Raw genomic sequence first — 13,598 nt, 5'->3', positions numbered from 1 at the left:
CTAGCAAGGGACAGAGAACAGAGAGCACAGCGGAAGCAGCAGGAGGGGCACACATCAAGAAGAGTAGGCTAGCTGTGGAAGGGAAGCCCATGAGCTGGGGGAGTTGAGGGGAGAAGTGAAAAGGGTTAGGATGCCGGCACGGACTTTGAGGTGTAACAGGTACTTGGGACGCTGCAGATCCTAGAGGCCACACGGACTTTGGTATGCCAACAGGAGCCACAGGTAATCATGTGTCCTTCTGTCAGAGGTAAAAGAAATGACTCCTTTTGATAGATGGGAACCAGTTTCACAAGTTTCTGAAGAACACTGGCTTTCACCTAACCGCCAGAACTCCTCCTATAGTCCAGACTGAGATCCTTTCTGGATATTTGGACTGACTTTTGGGGCTTGGGGCATTGGAGTTTCCTTTGGGCCTGAAATATGGACATATGCTATGGGGATTAATTATATCAATTTTGCCTGAATGACGCAAAATCCTAATTCATTTGCATTTTTCAATACTAGGAAAACCCTGCTTCTATCTACTCATTAACAACACATAAGCATTGCTCTTGTGTTCTTCGTTCCTTAGGAGTGTGACGTGTAGTCACCTCAGTGCTTCTAACACCAAAGTATAGATTCACTGTCTTGACACTTAGTCATAGACCATGCCTTAGTTAGGGCCACTATTGCTGTGATGAAACACCATGACCAAAAGCCACTTGGGGAGGAAAGGGTTTATTGGTTTACATATTCTGAATCACAATTCATTGAGGGAAACCAGGGCAGGAACTCAAACTGGGAAGGAATCAGGAGACAGGAGCTGATGCAGAGGCCATGGATAGTGTTCCTTATTGGCTTGCTCCAAGTTGCTTGCTTGGCCACTTTCTTTTCTTTTCTTTTTTTGGTTTTTTGAGACAGGGTTTCTCTGTGTAGCCTTGGCTGTCCTGGACTCACTTTGTAGACCAGGCTGACCTCAAACTTACAGAGATCCACCTGCCTCTGCCTCCCGAGTGCTGGGATTAAAGGCGTGCACCACCATCGACAGGCTTGGCCACTTTCTTACAGAAACCAGGACCATCAGCCAAGGGTTTTACGATTTATATTGGGCTGGGCCCTCCCACATTAATCACTAATTTAAAAAAATAATCTACATGCTTGCCTACAGCCTGATCTTATGGAGGCATTTTCTCAGTTGAGATTCCCTTCTCTCAGATGATACTCGCCTGTGGCCAGTTGACACAAAACTAGCTACCACAGTCCACGTCTCAGCTTCCTTGTTGCACTCTGAACTCTGAACCATATAAGTGACCTACTACGTGCAAAATGCCACATGAGGCAGAGAAGAGAGTGGGCAGAAAACTAGACTGAATCCTTTATGTGCAACCGCTTAGCTATAGAGCTAGGAAGGTATGTGGCATGCAAATGACGTATTATATGTATGCCGATCGCAACAGCTTCCAGTTCTACCAACCACAGGACTTACATAACACCAACCAGAAGTTCTGTCCTGCACTAGTCAATGACATCTTGCTGAATTACTGAGAGGATGCCCCCCACTTCCCATGTGCCAACAGAAATAAAAATAAGGAGGAGAAGTGGTGTTCTATTAAACTGCATCAATCTCTCTGGCATTTGGAAAAGGAACTCTAAAGAGGCCTCTTGGGGTTCGGGGCTGGAGGACACTGCCTGCAGGGAGAGGCTGGATTACTTACTAGCTGGAGTGCTGGCTAAAGACAAACAAAAGAGGCTGCTCAGCCCTGGGTTTATGTGTCAGGCCCGCCAGTTCTTTCTGCTTACCTTTGAAGACAGTTTCTGTACGCCTCGCTTGCTGTGAGAGTCTGCAGTATTTAAATAGTGCTGCACTGTCACTGCAGCATCCCTCATAAGAATAAGCCCTGCAGGGTTGAGCTCTGTGCACAAGCACTTGCCTAGCATAAGGAAGCCCTGGGCCCCACCCCTAGTACTGGAGGTGGAAGTCGTAGGGGTCGCAGGCAGACAGACAGACAACCACTGACTGTCCAAACATGACAGGAATGTCAACAGCTAGAAATTAAGCTAAACAACTGCAATTGTGAAAGACTCACGTGGTGTATACTCACTTATAATTGGGCACCAGCCCAAATGGCACGTCCCACAAAGTCTTCACTTACCAGGAGATAGGGATAGACATGAGGACATCCTACTGAGACTCTAGGTAGGAGAAATATAGGAGATGGGGAAATAGAAGGATCCAGAGGGTCCTAGAAACCTACAAGAAGAACATCGTGATGGGTGGATCGGGGTCCAGGGGCGTCTGCTCACACTATTGCACTAACCAAGGACAATACATGTAATAAACATCGACCCCCTACTCTGATCTACCCAATAGACAGGACATTCTCCACAGTTATGTGGACTCCGGCATGAACTCTGGTGCTCCATATTTGACCACCTCCCTTTGGTGGGGAGGCCTAATGGCACACAAAGAAACAATAAACAGGCTTCCAAGATGAGACTTGATAGTCTATGACCATATAGTGGGGGAGAAGGTCCCCCATGGTTTTAGACCTAGGGGAGGGGAATAGGGTGAAAGCAGGAGGGAGGGAGGAACGGGAGGATACAAGTGATGGGATAACAATTGAGCTATAATCTGAATAAATTAATAAAATTAAAATTAAAAAAAAAGAAATGTCTTCACTCCATAACAAGACTCCATCTTTCTGTTAGTCTGTTTATAAAAATTGTTTAAACCTTATAAGCCAGTGCTTGTCAACCCTCTGGCTTCAGAATCTGGATTCTAAAAAGAAATGAATATCTGTTGATTTAAAGTTAAGTATTCATTATTCTAAATGCTTGGGATATTCAGAAGTGCTTCAGATTGTAGTCTTCTCAGACATGGAATGCTGACATATGCACAGTAAGACGTCTTGAGGATGAGACAAGTCTAAGCACAAATACCATGATGTACACCTTACACACAACATAAACTTAACTTTATATAATGTTTATAGCATCTGCCTGCCACATGAGATCAGGAATGCAAATTTCCATGCCTGGGGCATCATGTCATTATTCAAAAATTGTTGGATTTTGAAGCATTTTGGATATCAGCCTTCTGAATTAGGAGTATCCAACAATGAGAAACTGTATCTATCATATAAAAATTAGAACAGAAATTCTGAAAGTATTTTTCAGTGCATATAAAAATAATAAACCCAGGCTCAGCAATTAAAAGCACTTGGCAAGAAAACTTGACAACCTGAGTTGGATTCCTAGAGCTTATAAGAGGAAGGAGACAACAGAATACTACAAAGGTGTATTCTAGTGGGAGGTGGTGGCTCATGCTTTTAATCTCAGCACTAGAGGCAGAGGCAGGAGGATCACTGTGAGTTGTAGGCCAGCCTCTTCTACAGAGTGAGTTCTAGGCCAGCCAGGGTTACAATGGGAAGCCCTATCTTGGTGAGGATGTCCTCTGACTGCCACCACGTGCTGTGGTAAACATATGCCATCATTATACACAATAATGATAAATAATATCATTAGGTAGTATTATTTTTATGAAAAATAATTTTTCAAAACAAAACCTGATTGTCTTTTAAGTCATTGTCTTCAATGACATAGCCACTGGTGAGCCCCCACAGTCCAGTGGATACATTTATACCCATACTCATGCTGAAGGCCCTGAAATCAATGAGTTACAACCCAAAAACGAAACAAACACTCATCAAAGTGGGAAGAAAGAAGTCTTGCAGAGAGGAGAGAATGGCGTTGATGAGAGTGAAAGGTGGAAAAACAGGGTAGGGTGTGTGATCAGTGCATTATATGCAGGTAAGAAATTTCCAAAGACTAAATTTAACTTAAAAAAAGCAAAGAAAATCCTAAAAGGAAAGGTCTCACACTTTGCAAATTATTTTAATGTCCTTGTTATCAGACATCTAGACTTCCCTATAGCTATGGTTGCACTGCCAAGTAACGCCACATAACTTCTGGAAGACTCAACTAGATGAGGAAAGCTAAATGCCTTGGAATTACCGTTAAAAAAAAAAAAAAAAAATAGTTTGACTGTGTAAGAATTGCTGGGGGCGAGGAGAGCAAATCTAGGAAGCCTTAGTGGTCCATGGGCTGTACTCTGAAAATGATTATTCTAAACCACCACTTCTTCAGTGTATTTAAGGTACAGGGTGGGGTAAGAGGCCTTCCACCTGATAAGGAAATACATCCATATAAATTTATGGTAACAGAGAGGATTGAAAATCCTGTGTTCTTTTAGGACAGAGCAGTAGCTAATTGAAATAAAGTTATCAAGAACCAATAAGCAGTAGATTCTAATCTCCATGTATGTCTTAAAAGCTCTTGGCATCTGACTGTATCAGAAAATCTACCCAGACCAGACCAGACCAGACCAAGAACACAGATGCCCATCATTAGAGCACAACCAGGAACAAGAACCAGACAACACATGACTCATGAACAGCTGCTTGACAGAGCTCTGGCATGGTGCAGGTGACAAGCATTAGGGAAATAAGACACAGTCTACAGGATGGAAGAAATATTTATAAACTATATGCCTGGCAAAGAATTAATATCCAGAATGCAGAATCTAAGCGTAGCGGCTCACACCTATAATCTCAATGCTCTGGGAGGCTGAGGCAAGAGGATTATGATGTCTAGGCTAGCCTAGACCACATGGTGAGACCACATTCTGTCTCCAAAAACAAGGCAAACCAGACATACTTAGAGTATGTAAGGAACTCAGAAAACTCAATGGCAAAAATCCACACAACGCAATCCTAAAAATGAGTGATAGTCCTAAATAGGTATTTCTCAGAAGATAAATATAAAACTATAAAACAATTAACCATAAGGGAATCAAATAAAAAGTACAGCGAGAAATCACCTCAGCAGAAAAAACAAAACTCAAAATCACAGGCACTGCTGCGCACAGTGCTGTGTGCCTATATTAACTTCCTTGGGAAACTGAGGCAGGAGCATGGAAATTCAAGATCTGCCTGGACTGCACAGCAAATTAAAGACTAACCTTAGCTATTTTATGAGGGCCTGTCTCAAACTAAAATTAGAATTAAAGAGAGACCAGTGTAGTAGCGCACACCTTTAACTCCAGCATGAGTGGGGCAGACGCAGGCAGAACTCTGTGAGTTCGAAGCTAGCCTTGTCTTTGAAGTAAGTTACAGGCTAGTCAGGGCCATATAATGAGACTATTATCTCAAATCATTAATTAAGTGGGGATGTAGATGAATAATAGACCCTTTGCATGGACAAGTTTCTGGTTCAATCTCCAGTATTATAATTAAAAACAAAACAAAACAAAAGCCTGCAGCATTAGGAAGGTCCAGGAAAGCAGAGGAGAAGCCTCATCTTTGACCAGGGTAAATATGAAGATGGGTTCTCCTGAGACACCCTCCTCCATGACACAATGCAAAAGTAAAAAGTCATGAAAAGGACAGATAATTAACTATGAAAATATAGACTAAGCTAACTATCTCCTAAGTGAAAGGTTCACTTTTTAAAAAATAAAAAGAAGTAAGTATGTGGATGATCTCTCTGTGTGCATGTGGGAGGGGCAGTGGGAAGTGATGAGGGAACTAGAGACACCTACAGAGACAGTAACAGGAGCAACTCTAAGCCAGCTGCTTTCGGCCAAGGTCCTCTACAGACCACAGAGCCCACACACTGCTGACACTTCCTCGGGTCCCACAAACGCCAGAGAGGTGACAGGCCCTGTCTATGCCCTTGGAATATCATTCTCTCCTGGAGCTAGTGGAGGGAAGGCCCCCCTAATGACAGTTTAAACATATCTGTATGTTCTTTAGAAAACTGTGCAGTGAACCTTTGTCCTGACTCAGAAAGACAACAACAAACACTGAATACAGAAGACTGGGCCGGGTAAAGGCGTTTGATGTCAAACCTGATGGCTGAATTGGAGCTCAAGGACTGACACAGGTTGCAAGAAGAAAGCCAACTCCTGCACATTGTCCTCTGACCTCTACACACTAGCCCTAACACCATGTGTATGTGTGTGCAAGTATACACACACATACAATAAATAATAATTAAATGTAATTTTACATTTTTAAACAAAATTATGCAAGTTTAACTATTTGAAAGATCAGGAAAACATGGAAATTGATCAGGCCAACTGTCCTTTAACTAAGCCCATAGGGGCCTCTGCAAGGGCTCCCGGCATGAACACATGCTCCCACTGTGAGCTTCAGAAGACCACTCAGCTCTGTAGTCAACGTACACAGAGTAAAGTGCCACCTTCCTTCTAGACTCTTCTACTTCCTGGTTAAGACTGTGAAATGTCAAGCATTTGTTATAGAAAAAAAACAAAACAACAAAAAAACAAAAAACAAGAGATTCTTAATTAAATTCCCCTTGATTTTGATTAGCTCCTAGAATTGTGAATTTAGAAAAAAAATTCACAGGAGCTGGAGAGATGGCTCAGAGGTTAGGAGCGCCGCCTGCTCTTCCAAAGGTCCTGAGTTCAACTCCCAGCAACCACATGGTGGCTCACAACCATCTATAATGTGATCTGATGCCCTCTTCTAGTGTGCAGGTGTACATGGAGGCAGAACACTGTATAATAATAAATAAATGAATAAATCTTTAAATATATATATATATTTTTTAAATTCACATGAATTTTTTAAACATAAAGGTAAGCATTTTAAAACAATTTTTATTACAGATTTTTTACATATACATTTATATCATTATACATATATACAGTAAACTACCTACAGCAAGAAGAACCATGTAATAATCAGGGATTTTATATATATATATGTTACATTCATAGTATTTTCCCTATTTGTATTTGGCAGCCTTGAAGAAGACATCTTTCCTATCTTGGTGAGTCTAAAATTCTGAATGTAAATCAATATACATCATATCTCATCATTAAAAAATATGGAACACTTCACGAATTTGCATGTCATCCTTGCACAGGGGCCATGCTAATCTTCTCTGTATCGTTCTCATTTTAGTATATGTGCTGCCAAAGCAAACACAAAGGTAAGCATTTTTACAGGACTTAGTGTCACATTTTTTTTTTGCTACATGGAACCTCCCATGTATATATAACTATTTTTGGAATATCCATTTTCCCTTAAATAGTAAAATATTTCAAGATATTATCTATGCCTGTATGCAGAAATCTTTAAACTGTACATGAAAACATTAGGATAATTCTTTTGATATGTTATAGTGCTAACATTAGGACCACTTAGGAGACATTTCTCAAAAGGGCTCATTTAGTGGTTGGTAGGACTAAATTTATTTATAAACACCTTAATACGCTGATTCTTTGAGATTAAAACATTATATATGATCAAATCTTTATACTTTCTCCAATTAGACCCTATTTGTATCTACATTGACAGATGTTGTTAAAGATGACTAAATTTTGAAGAAAATTTGTTTCAACTACCTCATTGATTTTATTAGATACTGCTGTGTACCTGCAGTTACTATGTCTTATTCTTTGATTTAACAATACTTCTTAGATGAGGTTAAACTTGCTAAACTCTCCATTTGAAAGGGTAAGTGGTCCATTGCAGAACAGATTACAATGCTGAATTTAGGTTGCTCCTTTTTAAAGGTTCAAAGCAAACAACTTTTGAACCATACAATTGATATTCTCTAAAAAGACAAGATCCAATTTTAAATAGTTTACACTAGCAATTCATGAACATTTTAAGCATTTTAAATATGTTCATTCAGTTTACCTCTGGTTTAAAATTTAATTTTGACTTCTGTAATACTGTTTACAGCTGGGATGTGTGTGGCTCAGATGGTAGAGTCTGGTGCGCACAGGGCCTCGGATACACCCCAGCACCACATAAGCCACATGGTGGTGCACACCTACCATTCCAGCACTCAGAAGGTAGATGCAGGAGGGTCTCAGCTACACAGAGAATTCAAGATTGGCTTTGGATACAGGAGAACCTGTTTCTGTTTTGTTTGTTATACAGGGTTTCTCTGTGTAGCCTTGGCTGTCCTGGACTCACTTTGTAGACCAGGCTGGCCTCTAACTCACAAAGATCCACCTGCCTCTGCCTCTCTGAGTGCTGGGATCACAGGAGTGTGCCATGACGCCTGGCCCTATCTCAGTTTTAAAATAAGAACAGCAAAGAAAAACACTGACAACAAAAGCCTTTCCTTTCTGCACCATTTTAATGTGAAACAGCAAGGTACTGATGCTGAGTTCCTGCCCGTGTTCATTCTGTTCTGTACAGGATCTGGACACAGCAAAACAATGGCATGACCACAACACTCGGTTGTGATAAAGCGATCATTTAGAACAAGAACAGTCAAACAATAAATACCAAACAAGTGTTACTGCTAGTGCTTGAAAGAGTCACAAAGAGAATAAACCTTTACAAGAAGTTTCCTGGAAATCAATTCACAGTAAATAAAAGGCTCTTAACAGTATATACGATGTAGCACTAAGGAGAAAGCATTTAAAATTGAGCTTTATTAAGTTTCTAGATACTTCACACCTTCATTGTACCTTTTTCCTAGAAAACTATTCAAACTATGGAAAGAAGACACTTCGACTGAAATAATTAAAATTCAGCTAGCAAAGCCATGGCCAAATTGGGTCAGTTAATTCATCCTTAGAAGTAGCCAAACCAATTAAACCAACAATTAACAAGTGGGACTTCATAAATCCCATTAAAAATCTTCAACAACAAAAGAAACAATCAACTGGGTTGAGAGGAAGCCCACAAATGGAAAAGAATCTTTGCTACCTATATATCTGACAGAGAATGAAAATTCAGAACATACAAGCAAACTCAAAAAATAAAGAAACAAATAAATTAAATGGCTGAGCTAGCTATTCAGCTGGGACCTGAACAGAGAGTTCTCAAAAGAAAGGGAAAACAAACAAACAAAAAGCTAAGAAGTATAAAAAAAAAAAAAAAAAAAAAGAAGATCATTATCTCTAGTCATTAGGGAAATACAAATCAAAATAAGTTTAGGATTTCACTTATCCCAGTCAGAATGGCAAAGATTAACAGACACTGGAGGAGATGGGGGAAAGGGAAACTTCATTTACTGTTGGAAGCACTGCCAACTGGTATGACCACTACAGAAATCGGTGTGGAGCATTCTCAAAAAGCTAAAACTGTCACATGACTCAGCAAAGCCATTCCTTGGCATATGCCCACAGGACGCAGCATCTACTCCACTTGCCCAGCCACGTTCATTGCTGCTCTATTTACAATAGCTTGGCAGTGAAAATGACCTAAAGTCCTTCAGTTGCATGGATAATCAAAGTGTGGTACAAATGACTGGGGAGTTGGCTCAGCAGTTAAGGGCGCTGTTGCTTCCCCAGGTGGTTAGCACTCAGGAGGCAGGGACAGGGGGAGTTCCAGGCCAGCCTGGTCTACACAGCATGTTCCTTGACAACCAGGTGACACAGAGAAACACTGTCTCAAAACATAAGAAAGGAAGGAAGGAAAGAGGGAGGGAGGGAAAGGCTGTTTTCCCAGAGGACCATGGCTCAAGCGCCAGCATCTATATGGCAGCTCACAACTATCTGAAACTCCAGTGCCTGGGGATCAACATTCTCCTCTGCCTTCTGCTGGCACCAGGCATGCATAGCAATGCAGGTGAAATACTCATATACATAAAATAACCAAATATTTCTACAAAGGAAAGTGTGGTACATATACACTATGGAACAGTATTCAGCTATAAAGAATAGTAAAATCATGAACTTTTCAAGTAAATGGGTGGGTGTAGGGGGAAAAAAAAGTCATGCTGAATAATCCAGACCTGAAAGATAAACTTTGTGTATTCTCCAACATCTGAGACTCCTAGCTTTAAATCTTCAGAAGTGGGTACATATCCTAGAGTAACTACAGAAACTAAGAAAGTTAAAAGTGACCATTGCTGGGACTGGTGAGATGGCTGTTCTTCCAAAGGTCCTGACCGGCAACCACATGGTGGTTCACAACCATCTACAATGAGATCTGGTGCCCTCTTCTGGCAGGCAGGCACACATGCAGGCAGAATACTGTATAACAAGTAAATATATTTTTTTAAGTGACCATTGCTGGGGAAGGGGGTTGGAGAGCAATAGCAAGGGGAATAGTGGGGGGAAATGAGAAAATAGGAAAATAGGGGGCTCTAATTAGGGAGGGTGAAGATAAATACAGAAGAGGAAGGAAAGAGGGTAACATAACAGTAAGGATGCTTGAAAACTCATAAGGACTAATACTATTAACCTTAAAACAAACAAACCTGTAATACACACATCTGTGTATAAATGAATATACATACATAGTTTTGATTAACTTTTCTCCTCTGGGCTAACACCACCTAAAACCCCAACAGCAGGCATGAGGAACCCTCTTCTGAATTGTCAATGAAGGTTGTCCAAGAGGCTCCCAAAACTCACAGGCTATGGCTATTCCCCTTGGTTGCCTCTCAGAGGCAAAAAGTCCATCAGTATTGCTGAAGACACCATACACTTCAGATGCAGGGCCCAGAGGCCTCTGAGATGGACCTGACTTGAAAGCCTCCTCCCTGAGGAAGAGCTAGCTTTCTGGTACCAGAAGACCCTATGCAAGCGTCCAAGGAGGAAGGTAAGCAACAGTCCTACCCAGCTATGACACCTACGAACCACAACAAAGACCAGATGGTGTAATAACCCTCAGGTGCAGCAGTGGCATACAAACTTTATTTATTTATTTCCTTCCTTCCTTCCTTCTTTCTTTTTATTCATGTATATGTGTACTGCATGTGCACATTTGTGCAGGTGCCCATATAGGCCAAAAGAGGCTTGTTTTTTGGTTGTTTTGGGGTTTTTGTTGTTGTTGTTGATTTTTTTCTGGTTTTTCAAGACAGGGTTTCTCTGTGTATCCTTGGCTGTCCTGGGCTCAATTTGTAGACCAGGCTGGCCTCGAACTCACAGAGATCCACGTGTCTCTGCCTCCCAAAGTGCTGGGATTACAGGCGTGCGCCACCACGCCCAGTGCAAACACAATTTCTAACTGGACTTAAGATTCACTCAACAAGAGGAAAATCATACCTGGCCCTGGAAACACCGGCGCTAATGAAGCCGCTGATGTTGAAGGAGAACCTCCAACCACTACTTTACTAGAGCAGTGCCACCCGTAACTACACTCTACACAGCTGTCCTCACGCTCACCAAGGCAAACCCCATTTGCAACAGACGGAGACCATTACAGAAAGCACAACCAACCCAAATGTAGAGTTACAGAGCCCAGTCCTAAGGGACCCACCTACAAAACACTCCTGCACCGAAGGCTCAGGGAACATTCCATAGGAAGGGGCAGAAAGACAGACTGTAAGAGACAGAGGACTGGGGTGTTTGTTGTGAGGCTGAGTCTTCCAGTAATGTCAGAAACTACACCTAAGATGTCTCACCGACATGACAGGATGGGGACTCACAAGGCCTCAACAAAGGACAGGAAACTAAGAAATGCTGAGGGTGGGAGAAATAGTCTTCCCCAGGGAAGAGCACATAGGTTGGCTATCCAATACCAAAAGTCAGCCCTGAAAATATACACTCAAGTATATACATTATACAAACTAAGGAGGTTATATTTATGTATGTAACAATAATTAATGAAAAAAGGCTATGAATTTGAAATGGGCAAGAGGGTACATGGGAAGATTTAGAGAAAAGAAAGGGTAGGAACAAATAATATCAAAAATTTAAAAAGCCAAATCATTTAAAACTGTTCAAACTTGAAAACTGATGTGTCATTATCCAACTGCAACAGAATTAACCCCCAAAATCATTGTTTTTAATTCTTCAGAGAATAGTACCCATAAGTGTTGATATGCTGGGGGAGGGGGGGATCTGAGATGGTACACAACCATGCTCATTGATAACCTTGTCAAAGATCTCCAAAAACAAGTATTTTTAAACGTTTGGCTTAGCAGCAGCCACAGCACAGCCTCCTCCTAACGTGACCAAAGCCAACTTGGACACTCTGCTTTCCACAATTGCAGCTTGGCCTTTCATTCAAGACCTAAGTGAAGCTTCTCCTCCCCGACCTGGCAGAGGCAGAGCTGGCCAACAGACTCCACAGAGTCCTGCTGCTCGTGCAGGTCTTTCCAGTACATTCTTGGAAGCAAGAAGCTGTAACATACATCCCAACTCAATTAAAAGGAAGGGGGCAGGGTTTTTGTTTTTTTTTTTTCCTAGATACAACTCATATCTCTGAGACTTTCTCCCTAAAATATTTGGTTTCTGGTGTTTGCCCTGAAGGCTGGCACTTTTACAAAAAGTCCTCAGATTTGCTTGCCCCCAGTTTCTGAAGGACACTTCAAGAAGAGACTCAACTCCTGCCAAGGCTTTCTAGTATCTCAATACTCTCAACAGGCTGCCTTATGGACTCTATTTGGGTAAGCAAAACACTCTCCCTTTAAAAATATGACACACTTCCTGAACTTCTCTACCCCAGAAAACACAACATGGAAAAGTCATCCATTCGTGGCAAGTGTTAGAACCTCTATCTGCATCTCATATGTGTAAAATTAAAATGCAGTAAGTTAATTTTTATTAATTTCTTGTAATTCAACCTTTAAAAAATTTAGCATATTTTATACATTACCACAATAAAAAATATATCTGATGAGCACATTTTTCCAAACATAGCTTAGACTTTACTATCTATAGCACTAGAAATTCCATATATTAAAAATGTAACCCAAGAAACAGCATTTTCAGCATTTCTATTGCCCTAGTTTGCTTCTCTGTTGCTGTGATAAAACACTGATCAAAAGCACCTTGGGGAAAGAAAGGCTTATCGGTCATAATCCACCACTAAGGAAGTCAGGGCAGGGATTCAAAGCAGGAAGGACCGTCACTCACTGGCTTACTTCTCTTGGCCTGTGGCCACCTTTCTTATACAGCCCAGTGCCACGTGCCCAGGGATGGGCACACAGTGCACACAGCAGGGCCGCCTCTCTTATGCCAGCTAGCAATCAAGAACATGTCTCCCTCACAGACCTGTCCATAGGCCAATCTGATGGAGGCAATTCTTCAACTGAGATTCCTTCTTTTTGTCTCGCTTTGTGTTGAGTAGACAAAAACTATGATTTTTATAAATACAAGTTTTTTTTCTTTCCTAGAAAAAAACTGACTAAAATGAACTATGCCTTTGCTGGTGCTCTTCCTAATCAGCTATCGGAGAATTCTGATTCAGCTGTCTCATCCCTCATCTCTTTCAGCAGACAGAGTATGCACATTCTTCCAATTCATCATTTTGAACAAATAATTTCTCCTATACCTCAACATCGTTCTGTAGCAATGGCACACCCAGATTCTTGAAGAAAAGAAATCTCCCCTCACGCTAGGGACCTAAGGGCAAAGCAATATAGTGTGTATTCTTCTTCACATGGGCATAGAACTCCCCAGCCAATGGAACCTTTAAACTGCCTGTTTCAAGATCTCCCTTATACCACTGTTTTCAAGTCCTGTAGAGGCCAGGTGCTCAGAAAGCAGACGCACTAACCCATACATGAGAGTCTATCAGGGAAGGAGAGTCAAGGATGCTGACACTACGCGGCACTGCAAAGTACTGAGGTGAGAAAGGATTAGTGCATTTCTCCCCTGATAATGTCTACATGCA

The 13,598-nt window shown here is 41.4% G+C and overlaps 1 protein-coding gene and 1 non-coding gene across 2 annotated transcripts in view; both read right to left on the bottom strand.

Annotated features, from left to right (window-relative positions):
- Positions 1-13,598, bottom strand: part of Chn1 (chimerin 1) — a 156,259-nt gene that overhangs the window by 116,270 nt on the left and 26,391 nt on the right. The window lies entirely within an intron of this gene.
- Positions 6,886-6,992, bottom strand: LOC127207796 (U6 spliceosomal RNA). Its single transcript, XR_007832997.1, has one exon. It is a non-coding gene; the product is annotated as a U6 spliceosomal RNA (small nuclear RNA).

Source organism: Acomys russatus, chromosome 24 (assembly GCF_903995435.1).
Source record: "Acomys russatus chromosome 24, mAcoRus1.1, whole genome shotgun sequence".
NCBI lineage: Eukaryota > Metazoa > Chordata > Mammalia > Rodentia > Muridae > Acomys > Acomys russatus.
Note: the sequence above shows the minus strand (reverse complement) of the source record. Positions and strands in the feature narration are given on the sequence as shown.